At 46.1% G+C, this 13,834-nt stretch overlaps 1 protein-coding gene across 5 annotated transcripts in view; it reads left to right on the top strand.

The window, feature by feature from the left end:
- Positions 1–13,834, top strand: part of GFRA2 (GDNF family receptor alpha 2) — a 104,697-nt gene that overhangs the window by 40,371 nt on the left and 50,492 nt on the right. The window lies entirely within an intron of this gene.

Genomic DNA, 13,834 nt, shown 5'->3' with positions numbered 1-13,834 from the left:
GAGTTGCTGGACATGTAGAGTTGGAGGTTTCCAGGGACCCATTGTCATCTTCATGACAATGTCTGGTGGGTGTCTGGACTTGTGGGCATAGAGCTCCGTGAAGAGCTGGAGTGGAGAAGAAGGTTTGAGGCTTGATGGGTGTCCTATTGGTAACTGAAACCACAGCGGCACATGAAGCGGTCAGGGAGTCAGGGCCTTTGCTGGAGAGGCCTTCAGAGGATGCTCTCCAGCAGCCTAGGAGACAAGTGAAGCCACTGGTGTGGATAGAAAGGGGGGAGGGGCAAAGGCAGTGGGACCTGTGACAGGAGAGGGAAGAGGGCAGATGAGAGTAGTCAGAATCCAGATGAGAAAGGGAGGGTGGCATGGGGCCTCAGTTTCTTGCTTTATGTGTATGACAATATGTGTAAGTGTATGAAAGTGTTGTATTAACAGTCAACCATGAATCCTAATAAAAATATTTAAAAAGTGTGAACATGTGAGAGTGCATGTATGTGTGAAAGTGTCTGGTGGTATGAGTGTATCATATGTATTATATGGTGTATCAGAATGTATGTGTGAGAGTCTAAGGTGTTTGCATGTGCATGTGTCTGATACTATGTGTGTGTATGGAATATATTCAGGAGTCTTAGTGTGTGATGGGGTGGGTGTGTCTGAGAGTGTGTTTGGTGTGCCAGGATATATGTGTATAAGAATCTATGTACTTGGGCTTATGTGTGTGGCACATGAGGGTGTATGAGTTCCTGAGACAGAGAAAGTGGCAGGTGGAAGCAGGGTGCAGTGGTTGCAGGCCTGTCCGGAGCAGGCATGGAGGCAGTGGAGCAGATGATCTTTGGGACCAGACTGGTACTGGATATGTGTGTTCCACACTGTGGGAGCATGATGACATGTGAACTGAAGAGAAGGCTGGTGCAGTTGTGAGGGGGAGCCAAACCCCAGAGCTGGTGGCTGGGCTTTGGAGATCTTGAGGGAGGCAAACAGACTCTTCTCCTTTCTGACTAAAAATACAGCTGATGTATTAGTTACAGCAATGGGCAGAGGCTGTTTAAGATGAATATGTGCATATCACATATTAGCTTTAGAAATAGAAACTGAGATCCCTAAGCAGGTGTGTGGTCTGGTAAAGCCGCCGAGCTCCCTGGGAACTGAGTAGAGTGAGGACGTGGTAGGCCACACCATTCCCATGTGAGCAGAAGCTACTCCAGCACAGATGGGTCAGGTACATGCAAGATATGGGGGGCAGATCTCCCTCAGATGACTCAGCAAAGAGTCTTGGGCAGAGATACCCTTTGTGAGTAGTGTGGGCATTATTATTATTATTTTCTTCTAACTGCTGGGGCCTTGCATCTGTAAGATTCCATTACTATTTATTTATTTAAAAAAGGAGACATTAACAAAACTGTAGGATAGGAGGGGTACAACTCCACACAATTCCCACCAACAGATCTCTATATCCCATCCCCACCCCTGATAGCTTTCCCACTCTTTATCCCTCTGGGAGTATGGACCCAAGGTCATTGTGGGTTGCAGAAGGTGGAAGGTATGGCTTCTGTAATTGCTTCCCCGCTGAACATGGGCATTGGCTGGTCGGTCCATACTCCCAGTCTGCCTCTCTCTTTCTATAGTAGGGTGGGTTTCTAGGGAAGCGGAGCTCCAGGACACATTGGTGGGGTCGTCTGTCCAAGGAAGTCAGGTGGGCATCATGCTGGCATCTGGAACTTGGTGGCTGAAAAGAGAGTTAACATACAAAGCCAAACAAATTGTTGCACAATTAGGACCTAAAGGCTGGAATAGTGTAGATAAAGTGTTGGGGGCTACTCACTGCATACTCTTGTGTACTTTTGCTTTCAGGTATATATTTTGCCCTAGTTTATGGATAGGTATGAACATATGCTCTATCTCAGGGGACCTGGTCTATATCTAGGTTTTGGGACTTTGTTAGGAAGTGAGTCACCTGGAATGGAATTAGAAAATACTATGAAAGGAAAAGTCTCACCCAAGTAATGAAGCTGAAGGGTTGTTATTCCACACCTGAAGTCTCTGGACACAGTTTGAAGTGAAGCATGCTGAGGTGGCACTCGTTGCGTTGATTAGGTTGTGATTGGTGGATGCAATATTATTTGATATGAATTGAGAGAAGCATGAAAGAAAGTGGGCCCCACCCTAAGGTTCCAGGACTGGGGGAAATATAGGCTCTATAGTGGAAATGTGAGGTTTCTGCTGTCTTAGGGTTATGGATAGTTATTTTTATCATCACATTATTTGGTAATTGGATTAACTTTGAAAAGTCCCTTTGTTCGGATTTGCTGTACAATACCCAACATCTTGTATATAGCTGCCACTGGTTGTTTCTGTTCTACTTGGTCTAGGCTTTTGAGAGAATCCACATATCAAAGACTCAGCCTATGTATTAAAAAGAGTCAGTCTGTGTTTTAAAAAGTTCGAGACATACAGTCAATGTTTCCCCTCTCATATTAATTAATAGTGATTTATATGACTACAATTTAACAGTAGTGTACATAAACACCATTCTCACCACCAAAAGACTGTGACCCGTCCAACCCCTTCCCCCACACCCCCGCTGGCCCGGAAGCCACATGTCCACCCTCCCCCTCACCACAGGTTTTTTACTTTGGTGCCCTACTTTCAATTTAGTCAGATCCTGCTTTTAGTTTCCCTTTCTGTTCTTCTTTCTCAACTTCTGTTGATGAGTGGGATCATCCCATACTCATCTTTGTCTTTCTGACTTAGCTCACTTAACATAATTCCTTCTAGCTCCATCCAAGATGGGTCAGAGAAGGTGGGTTAATTGTTCTTAATAGCTATGTAGTATTTCATTGTGGATATATACCACAGCTTTCTCAGCCACTCATCTATTGTTGGGCACCTGGGTTGTGTCCAGGTTTTAGCTATTAGGAGTTGTGCTGCTATGAACATAGGTGTATACATATATTTTTGGTTGGGCATTATGGAATCCTTGGGGTGTATCCCTAGGAGAGGAATTACTGGGTCATATGGAAGGTCCATGTCTAGCCTTGTGAGAATTCTCCAGACCACTCTCCAGAGAGGCTGGACCAATTTACATTCCCACCAGCAGTGCAGAAGGGTTCCTCTGTCCCCATAGCCTCTCCAGCATTTGTTGCTGCTGTCCTTTTTGATGTATGTCATTCTCACAGGAGTGAGGTGGCATCTCAATGTTGTCTTTATTTGCATTTCTCTGATAATCAGAGACCTGGGGCAATTATTCATATGTTTGTTAGCCTTTTGGGTCTCCTCTAAAGTGAATGCTCTGTTCATATCCTCTGCCCATTTTTGGATGGGGTCATTTGCTTTTTTGTTGCTAAGTTTGCTGAGCTCTTTGTGTATTTTGGTGATTAATCTCTTGTCTGATGTATGGCATGTGAAGATCTTCTCCGATTCTGTGAGGGGTCTCTTTGTTTGTGTGGTAGTTTCTTTGGCTGTGCAGAAGCTTTTCAATTTGATGTAGTCCCATTGGTTTGCTTCTGCTTTAGTCTTCCTTGCAATTGGGTTTGTATCATCAAAGATATCCTTGAGGTTTAGGTGGGAAAGTGTTCCACCAATGTATTCCTCTATGTATTTGATAGTTTCTGGTCCAACATTCAGGCCTTTGATCCATTTGGAGTTGATTTTTGTTTCTGGTGAGATAAGATGGTTCAGGCTCATTCTTCTGCATGTTTCAACCCAGTTTTCCCAGCACCATTTATTGAAGAGAGCCTCCTTCCTCCATTTAATACTTTGGGCCTCCTTATCAAAGATTAGATGTCTATATGTGTGGGGGTTTAGTTCTTGGCTTTCAGTTCTGTTCCACTGGTCTGTGTGCCTATTTTTGTTCCAGTACCAGGCTGTTTTGATGATGATGGCCTTATAATATAGTTTGAGATCTGGGAGTGTGATGCCTCCATTTCTGTTTCTTTTCTTCAAGATGGTTTTGGCAATTCTGGGTGTTTTCTGGTTCCAGATAAATGATTGCAGTTTATGTTCTATTCTCTTAAAGAAGCTTGGTGGAACTTTCAGGGGTATCGCATTAACTTTGTATATGGCTCTGGGGAGAATATTCATTTTGATGATATTTATTCTTCTAATCCATGAGCATGGGATGTCTTTCTATTTCTTGGTATCAGTTTCTATTTCCTTGAATAGTTACTCGTAGTTTTCAGTATACAGGTCTTTTACTTCTTTGGTCAGGTTTATTCCTAGATATTTTATTGATTTTGCTGCAACAGTGAATGGGAGTGATTTCTGGATGTCTTCTTCTTCTTCAGATTTAGTGTTTGCATAAAGAAATGCCACTGATTTTTGTACATTGATTTTGTAGCCTGACATCTTGGTATATTGCCTAATAACTTGCAGTAGTTTTCTGCTGGATTCTTTAGGTTTTCCTATGCATACTATCATATCATCTGCAAATAGTGAGAGCTTGACTTCTTCCCTTCCAATCTGTATTCCTTTGATTTCTTTCTCTTGCCTGATTGCTATGGCAAGAACTTCCAATACTATGTTGAAGAGTAATGGTGGTAGTTGAGAGCCCTGTCTAGTCCCTGATCTGAGGGGAATGCTTTCAGCTTCCGTCCATTGAGTATGGTGTTGGCTGTAGGTTTGCTATATATGGATTCCACTATCTTGAGGAATTTCACATCTATTTCCATTTTTGTAGTGTTTTGAGCATGAATGGGTGTTGGATTTTGTCAAAGGCTTTCTCTGCATCTATTGAGATAATCATTTTGGCTTTGCTTTTATTGATGTGGTGAATGCCATTGATTGAGTTACGTATGTTAAACCAGCCTTGCATTTCTGGGATAAATCGCACTTGGTTGTGATGAACAATCTTTTTGATGTGTTGCTGTATCCGGTTGGCCAAGATCTTGTTTAATATTTTGGCATCTATGTTCATCAGAGATATTGGTCTGTAGTTTTCCTTTTTTGCTGTGTCCCTATCTGCTTTTGGTATCAGGGTGATGTTGGCTTCATAGAAGGTGGAAGGGAGTGTTCCTGTTTCTTTGATATTGTGGAAAAGCTTTAGAAGTATGGGTATTAACTGTTTCCTGAAGGTTTTTGTAGAATTTGTTTGTGAAAGAATCTGGTCCAGGAGTTTTGTTGTTGTGAAAATTCTTAATAACTTTTTTGATTTCTCTGTGATTGTTGCATTAATATTTTGTACTTCTTCTTGGTTCAGTTTTGAAGGTCGTATGATTCCAGGAATTCTTCCATTTCTTTCAGATTCTCTAGCTTGGTGGCGTATAGTTCTTTGTAGAAGACTCACATGATTTTCTGCTTTCTGTGGTGTCAGTTTTGATATCTCCTCCTTCATTTACGATTCTATTAATTTGAGTGTTCTCCCTTTTTTTAAAGTGAGTCTGGCTAGGCATTTGTCAATCTTGTTTGATTTTTCAAAGAACCAACATTTGGCTTTAATTTTTCAAAGAACCAACATCTGGCTTCATTGATCTTTTGTATGGTTCTTTTATTTTCGATGTTGTTTATTTCTGCTCTAATTTTAGTGATTTCCAACCTTCTGGTTCATTGAGGGTCCCTTTGTTATTCTTCCTCTCAGTACTTGAGGTGTGCAGTAAAGTATTTTATTTGAGCTTTTTGTTTTTCTTTCTCTAATATGTGATTGTATGGCATGTGTTTCCCTCTCTATACTGCTTTAGCTGTGTCCCAAATATTTTGATAGCTTGTGTCTTCATTTTCATTTGTTTCCAGGAGCGTTTGAATTTCTTGCTTGAGTGTCTCTCCGACCCAGTAATTCTTAAGCAGTATGTTGTTTAGTTTCCAAATTCTGTGTCTTTTAATAATTTTCTGTTTGTAGTTAGATTCCATTACTCTTGACAGGTTCCTTCGTCCTTTAATTTCAGAGAGAGACAGAGAGACATAAAGACACACACACAGAGAAAGATGGATGCAGAGAGAGGGGAAAAGACACCACAACACTACTACACCATTCATGGAGCTTCTTTTGGTGCTGTGGTGCCAGGGGCACAGGCTGAGCCCTGGAGCATGGCAAAGTGTGTTATTAGTAGGTATCCTATCTCTGCCCTGTGAGTAGCATTTTAAGGAAGGACATTGTGGGCCTGGGGACCCTGAGTAAGATATGAGGAGGTCTAAACAGGGTGACTTCGGTGACTCACATAATGTCCTTCCTTCTCTGTTTAAAGTGCCAGGGTCGGGGCGGTCACTTATTTTTCAGGATGTAGAGGAAAGCAGACACAGGAGATTTGCTGGAAGGGTGAGAACATACATTGTAGAACCTAAAGGTATGTTCATAGGAGACGAGGTAACAAGAAGGTGAAGCTGGAAGTGGCTCTAGATTTCAGGATCGCTGTATGGGGTGAGATTCCAGCCACAGCAGCCTGGAGTTGGGTCCTAAGCAAGAAATCCCAGGCAAGCTGCTGAAGTTCTGTAGCCATGGTGTCCCTCAACTCATCTCCCCTGGTCTATCCTCATGAAAATTTCAAGTCTTGCTGGGGGTGCGGGCAGAGCCTGTGCAGTGGACCAGCTTGTTTGGGCCCAGGGATTAGATATGCGACCATATCAGGAGCTTTGACCCTGACTCAGCTGGGCTGGGGAGGTACACTGCAGAGACAGATGTGGGTAATGGTAGAGGTGGGTGCTGGCTCACTGTGGAACCAGGAGGCCCACCTTCTGTCCTTGCTTGGCCCATGGTCTCCCAAGGGCTTTTGGATGCATCATCTCATTCCTCATGGCCTGGTCCCATCACTGATCCTGGTGATCATGTATGGATGCTTCTCCTGTCTCCAAGGACCTTCCATTTTATAGGTCTAAGTCATAGAGTCAACTCCCCATCTTCCCCTCACCTCATGGGACATGAGGGAATGAATAAGGACAGTTCCTCAAGGTTGCCTGTGTGGGAGGCTGGGTTTGAGATCCCTCCACACTGTGACCCATGGACACTGTTCCTAGAGCTCATGGAAGATCCTGGGAAGTGACAGATTGGATGACTGGAGACCAGGCAGCTTGTGTTGGACTCTGCACTAGAAAGGACTTCTCCCATGCCCTCCTGCTCTTAACTTCCTCTACCTTGAGGGACTCCATGATGTACCCTTGAAGTAGAAATGTTTTTCCTATAAAAACTGGAGTCAACTAGCACTGTGGTGTTTGGGACAGAAACTGGGGCGGGGGAGAGGCAGTCTACTTTTCTTTCATGGTTTTTCATGGAGCAAAACTGTCTCGATGGGTGCCTGGGATAGCCCTTCTGGGGATGACTCCTTGGAAACAAGGTCCTTATCTTTGGTTACTGCCAGAATATTCCTTAGAGCTATAATGCACCATCCTCCCCCCCCACCAAACCTCACATTCTGGGTTGGGTTGAGCTTTGTCCTTCTGCTTGGGGAGCTGACCCAGCTATGTCCATGCTGCTCCTTGAGTGGATCTTGGCCCAGATTCTTTGAGGGGTGGGGGTGGCAGTGCTGCCAGGGGATGGTGATGCCAGGCTTCTTGCACCTCCCCTGTGATATTTAACGTAGCTATGCTGTAGTCGGAAATGTCACTGATGACAAAGTACTGGGGTTTGAGGAAGCCTTTGGCTAAATAGGGCTGTCAGCTTGTGGGACCTGGCATGACTGGCGCTCCTCCGGTTTCTGGGCCAGTGCCAGTGTGAGGTGAGGGTGGAAGCTTCCTGCTAAGTGGCTCTCTGGGGCCCTCACTCTGCCTCATCCTGGTTCATGCCTTCCTTTATCTGGACTTGGCTTCACAGAAACTCCAGAGAAGACTAAGAGTCTCTTCCAGGGAAAGGCTTTTGATATGGAATCTCTGAAGCTCAGAGAATCTATTGGAATGAATCCATGGAATTTGAATTCTCTCACTCAGTCCCCAGAGGGCCACGGTCTACTTAAAAAACTTATTATTATTATTTTTTTAGGTTTTCTTCCTTCCATCTAATTAGGAAAGATAAAAATTGAGAGGGAAAGGAGAGGGATAGAAAGGAAGAGAGAGAGAGAGACTTGAAAATCTGCTTCACTGCTTATGAAGCACTCCTGCTTACAGATGGGGAGTGGTGGCTTGGACCCTGGTCCTTGTGCATGGTGATGTTTGCACTTAACTAGGTATGTAACTGCCCACCCCCACCACCCATCCACCCTGATTTTATTTTTTTTAAATAATCTTTTGGCTTCTCCCTCTGAGTTTATTTTCACTTCATGGCCAGTCAGATTGTGTGTGTATGTGTGTGTGTGTGTGTGTATGTGTACACCTGTGTGCATGGCTTCTGCTGCCCAGTCCATATATGGAAGGGGCTCTGCTCCTCTGGATCTGTTGAGAAGATATAAATAACTCCGCACTGGCTTTGTGCCACATCCTGGACTGTCACTTAACCTCTGGGAGCTGCGGGTATGTATAAATAACTTGGGGCTGCCCTGGCTTGGGGCCTTTGAAGCAGTTGACATTGTCCTTGTCCAAAGGGAATTCTGGGAAGGCAGACGTGGGCCCTCCCTCCAGCCTTTTTGCCAGCCCCAGGGAGGACTCTTCTTAGGAAGCTCCCCTCTTCCTTACCTGGCTGGGGGTGTGTGCAGAACCTGCGGATCAGCAAGTCTGACTTTGAGTCTTGACTTCTTGAGCCTCGCCTCATTTCTTTTATGTTTAACACTGGGTTTCATGTCTGCATGATTTCACTGCTCCTGGTGGACTCTCTTCCTTTTTAAAAACTTCAGATATTGACAGAGAAAGAAAGATGGAAAAAGAAGGAGACACTACAGTGCCAATCCACCATTTACGGGGATTGTCCTGGTGCCATTAATAGTGCTCTTGTGTGGTGTTGGGGGTTTGAACTCAGATCCTTGTGCATGGCAAAGCATGCATAGTACCAGGCAGGCTATCTCCTGACCCCCCTCAACTTCTTTTGATGTTTCATAAAATCTCTAAGTCATTCTTTTGGTGGTATTGCTAGAACTTCATTTTTCCTGACTGGATTTTTTTTTAGGTAGAAGCTGAGAGAGAAAGACAGAGACAGAGAATGAAAGACACCATAGCACCAGTTCTTCCTCCAGTGTAGTGAGACCAGGCTTGAACCTGGAGACCATGTGGAAAAGCCAGCACACTGTCCAAGTGAGCTACTCTGGTAACCCTCTGGGTGATGGATTTAGGGCCATATCTCTAAATGGCAGCAAATGATTATTTGCATGAGGGTAAGAATAAGTAAGAGTTTCAAGCCTTCACTTCTTTTAAAAGAGACATTCCTGTATACCACAAAATCATAATTGAGGCCTTGTGTATATACTCTTTCAAGAAGCACACTGCTTTCACTGCCATCTCAGTTTCTTGACTTCACAAAACAGACACCCCACCCCCCACCATCACTAGTCTGTCAGTTTGGACAGACTGCCTGGGAGATTGTGCAGTGCCTCCTGGCTCTGTGCCAAAGAGGACTGTGATTGATGGGTGGTGCCTACCCCGGCAGGGTAGGGCGGAATGGATGACTGCCAGAATCCAGATGGTCATTCCTGAGGGCAGGGGGCCACTTGCAGAAGAGGGAATGGGGGTGTGGGGACCCTTTTTGGATTCATTTAACAGCTTTTGATTTGTCACCCACTCTGGAGCAGGCAGTGTTTTGGGGACTAGAGAGGTGATGGAGTAGACAGAGGTCTGTGCCCTCAAGGTGCTCACAATCTAGTGACAAGATGCTGTTTGTCACCTCTGCAGAGGGAGGAGACCAGGCAATCTCTGGATGGCTGCATGTTTGTTCAGAATCCCCAGTTCTGGTCTCCCGCCTCCCTGGGCTGCTCTGGGAGCACTGGAGAGTAGTCCCTTTCTGGGGGAGGTGAGCTGCCATTGGATGAACCACCCAGGAGCCTAGCTTGATCTGAGTTCAGAGCTGAGCAGCCCCACCCTCCTCAGAGTATAACCCATTGTGGGAATGGGGGGGGTAGAAAGACCACTTTTCTGAAGTACCCCACCAGGAGGGCTGATCGTGGAGGGAGGTGACATGGAAAGAGGCCATGGTTCCTCACCCTTGCCAGGCCCCCAGGCCTATCCCACCCTAAGGAACCCATGCTGCCTCCTGCTGTTGGTAGTTGGGGTTCTGCTCAGCCTTGAACTCTGGGTCCTGGGTTCCCGAACGACTTCTCCTGGAGTTTTCTATGGCACACTGAGACAGGACTAGAACATTTACCACAGGCTTTGGGGAAATAAACATAGAGAAGCTTCAGCCTAGAGGTCTGGTTTGTGAAATATGGTTCAGGTAGCTTCCTGTTCTAGCTGCTGGGGGGAGAGCAGCCTGGGCAGGACCCTCTCCATCTCTGTGTACAGTTGGAAGGTGGCTTCTGAAGCCAGCAGTAGTGACATTCTTGAGGCTGTGACATGAAGAGCAGGACCTGGCTACTGTGTGGAGATGGAGGGGAGGAGGCATGAGTGACTTCAGAGAGGCCAGAGGTTATTTTTGCATCACTAGATTAGGGATGATGGCGGCTCTGGCTGGGGGCTGACTGTGTTCAGGAAGATAAGTGGGTACATTTGCAATATTTGGGGGATGAAATTGGGATTAAGGGAGACAGGAATTCAGGAATAACTTCTGGGTTTTTGTCTTGAGCAAATTGGGTGATGGTATCATTTTCTGAGATGATGAGAGCTTGGTGGGGGGTTCCATCAGGTTTTCCATTTCAGGCATGGGGTATCTTTAAGACACTCTTCCTTGAAACTTGATGGGAGCTATGAATTCTGGCATCATTAGCCTATCTGTGATGTCTAAGGCAAGGGGGATGGGTGGGGTTGGCACTCCTAGGTAGGGCTTGTGCTTCGAGGGGCAGTGGGAATGTTCTAGACCCCTGCAAGTGCCTTGGGTCATTATGGCACTCCAGGAGTCAAAAGGAGATTTCTGAAAAAAAAATTAAATGAAAAAAAGAGGAGGGCATAGCTCTGATAGAAGCTGCCTGAGAGGCCCAGAGAGGCAAAGATATGTGGATAACAAGAAGCGGTGAGTGCTGGTGACCTCACCCAGCCTTGCACTGCTCTTCCATCTCACAACTAGTACTTAGCTTGGACTGTTCAGGGCAGCCTGTGGTTTACCTCAGCAGTCTGGGAGTGAACCCTGGATGTGGGGCTCAGGAAAGTCCTGTTGCCTGCCAGGATGGAGCATGCTGGAGCAGGTCCTCCTGGCAGGGGAACATGCCAGCGTGGGACGTTGCTCACCTGTCCCTTCAGTGGACAAAGTGACTGAGGAGAACCCAGTGTGGTCTTGGCATTGGGATGTGCAGTCTGGGGGTGACTGGAGGTAAGCACTCCATGGCTTTTCCATGATCCTCTATAGGTCCTGCAGTTGCACCCTTGGCGAAGGTTAGTCTGTGGGGACAGCTGTATGTGGTGTGGGCCTCATGTGCCTGGTGGTATAGGGTGCTGACCCATACAGATGTGGTCAAGACCCTAAATGTCCCTGCACTCCACTGTTCCTGGGCTTCCAGGGGCCATGAGATAGCAGCCAGCTTTTTTGACTTTGACCTAAGGAGTCTATGATGTGAGGGTGGGGAGAAGGGTTTTCCTAAGCTCCCTATTCTTCTTTTAGTCTGGACACCCACAAGAGCCTTCTTCATGAAGAAGTGGGGGCTTTCAGAGCATCCCAAGGGGTGGTGCCTCTCCTGGAGTTTTCAGGCTGGGGTATGACTGTCTCCTGCCCACTGAGCTGTGTTCCTTATCCTCCTGGTGAGGGAGTGAGGCAGGCCTGATCAGGGAGCTCTAGTCGGGTGCCCCACAGCCAGCAGTTGGCCTCAGGGCCCTTTAGGGGGGCTCTCTTGGAAGTCTTGAGACCTTTGTTAGCAGCCTTGTTCCTGTGATGCCTGAGCTGGCTCAGTCTGTCAGGCACTCCCCCCCGCCCCCACCCCAGCTTCCCTTCTGCCCACAGCAGAACCAGGACACTGAGTGATACACACAGCAGCAGTTTATATTTGTACTGCATACAGCGGGAGGGAAGTGTGTGACCAGCAGCCTCACCTAGCCTGACCCTTGACAGGAGCTTTGGGAACATGGGGTCTCTCCATCCCTTAGATTGTGAGATGTGCTCTGGGACCCTGTGGTATTGATCCCAGGAGGGGGCAGTGGGAGGCCTCTGTAAACTCCTTGTGCCATTATGGTATTACACTTGAAAGGAGATTTTTCTTTGGGGGGGTGGTGGTGGTGGTGAGGCTCTGACAGAAGACCTAGACCTAGAGAGGTGTTAAGAGACCTAGAGAGGTGAAGACTGAAATAGGTAAGCACTGAGTTGGGGAAAGTGTGTGTGGGGGGTGTTGGGGGTGTTGGTGACCTAGCTTTACCTTCCAAGGTACTGTAGTCAGCAGGACTTCACGCACATGGCTGGAAGGGGTGGACTGAGCCGAGGGTGAAGGAGGAGCAGGCCTGTACTGGAAGTGGCCCTTCTGCTTTGTATGTGGATAGTGTGTGCATTAAAATATGGATGATATCACTCATAGGCAGAAATTGAGTAATTAATTCTCCCAATAAAAAAATTACAGTCTATGTTAAAAACAAACAAACAAAAGGCCTGAGGGAAGCAAGAGGCAACCAACTCCTAAAACCTTTAAACATTTTACCTAGGGCTATGATTTTCCCTGGAAGACAAAATTTTATTTTATTTTATTTTTATTTATTTATTTATTTATTAATTTATTATTATTATTATTATTATTTTTACCAGAGTACTACTCAGCTCTGGCTTATGGTGGTGTGGAGAATTGAACATGGGACCTTGGAGCCTCAAGCATGAGAGTCTTTTTGTATAGCCACTATGCTATCTCCCCTGCCTACCATAGGATCTCTTTAAGTGAGAGTGACACCATTCAGTTGGTGTTTTAGAAAGATGTTTTTGAGAGATGGTCAGTGACACACATGTTACCATGTTCAAGGATCCAAGTTCAAGCCCCTAGATCTCTCAGCAGGTGGTAAGCTTCATGAGTGGTGAAGCAGGGTTGCAAGTGTCTCTTTTCTCTTTCCTTCTCTGTTGTCCCCTCCTCTCTTAATTTCTCTCTGCTCTATCAAATAAAAGGAAGAAAAAAAAAAGGCACCAGGAGTGGTGGACTTGTTGTGTAGGCACCAAGCCCCAGAGATAATTCTGATGTCAAAAAAAAAAAAATCCCTTTGGCCACTGTGTGATACAGGGGAGAGTGAGACTGGAGACACAGGGAGTTCATTAGGGACCTGCTGGGATGGGCCCTCTGGGACTTACCAGGTGTGGTTATTAGGAGTAGGGGTGGGTGGGGGCAGGTGGAGGAGTCTAGGATGTCACCAAGATGTATTGTCTGGTGGTACAATGCCTAGCAAAGCTTTGGAGAAGCAGGAAGGAGCAGGTGTGGGCATAGAGAGGAGATGTTTGGGTGTGGAATTTGTCTGAAAGCCTTTGGAATATGTGAATGGAAATGTCAGCAAAGTGTTTATCTTTGTGGGCATTCAGGAGGGAGACTGGGGCTTGAAATGGAGATTATGGGATTAAGTGGAATAGTCAGGAAGAGCAGTGAGCAATCGGGCCTGGCACACAGTAAAACATTCATTCCTTCAAAGAACTCATAAGCTCATTTGGGGAGATAGGGCTCATATGTGCGTGGAAACTAGCTACAGAGAGGAAGTCCTGCTTAATTATGTATTGTAAAGATTAAACTCTTTGCAGTAGGTATTGGGAGAGAGGGGATACCTGTGGCTAGAAGGGTCATGGAAGGTGGCAGGAGGCTGGGTCCTGAATTGGGGTGGGAAGGAGGCCAGGACTCTTAGGGCCTAGGCTTCTAGAAGTGGACAGAAGGGGAAGCAGGGCCGGTCTCTGACAGAACTGGATGTTCCTGTTCAGAACATCAGCTGTCAGTGGAGGGAGGGATGTATATGTGTGTGT

This window comes from Erinaceus europaeus, chromosome 19 (genome assembly GCF_950295315.1).
Source record: "Erinaceus europaeus chromosome 19, mEriEur2.1, whole genome shotgun sequence".
NCBI lineage: Eukaryota > Metazoa > Chordata > Mammalia > Eulipotyphla > Erinaceidae > Erinaceus > Erinaceus europaeus.
Note: the sequence above shows the minus strand (reverse complement) of the source record. Positions and strands in the feature narration are given on the sequence as shown.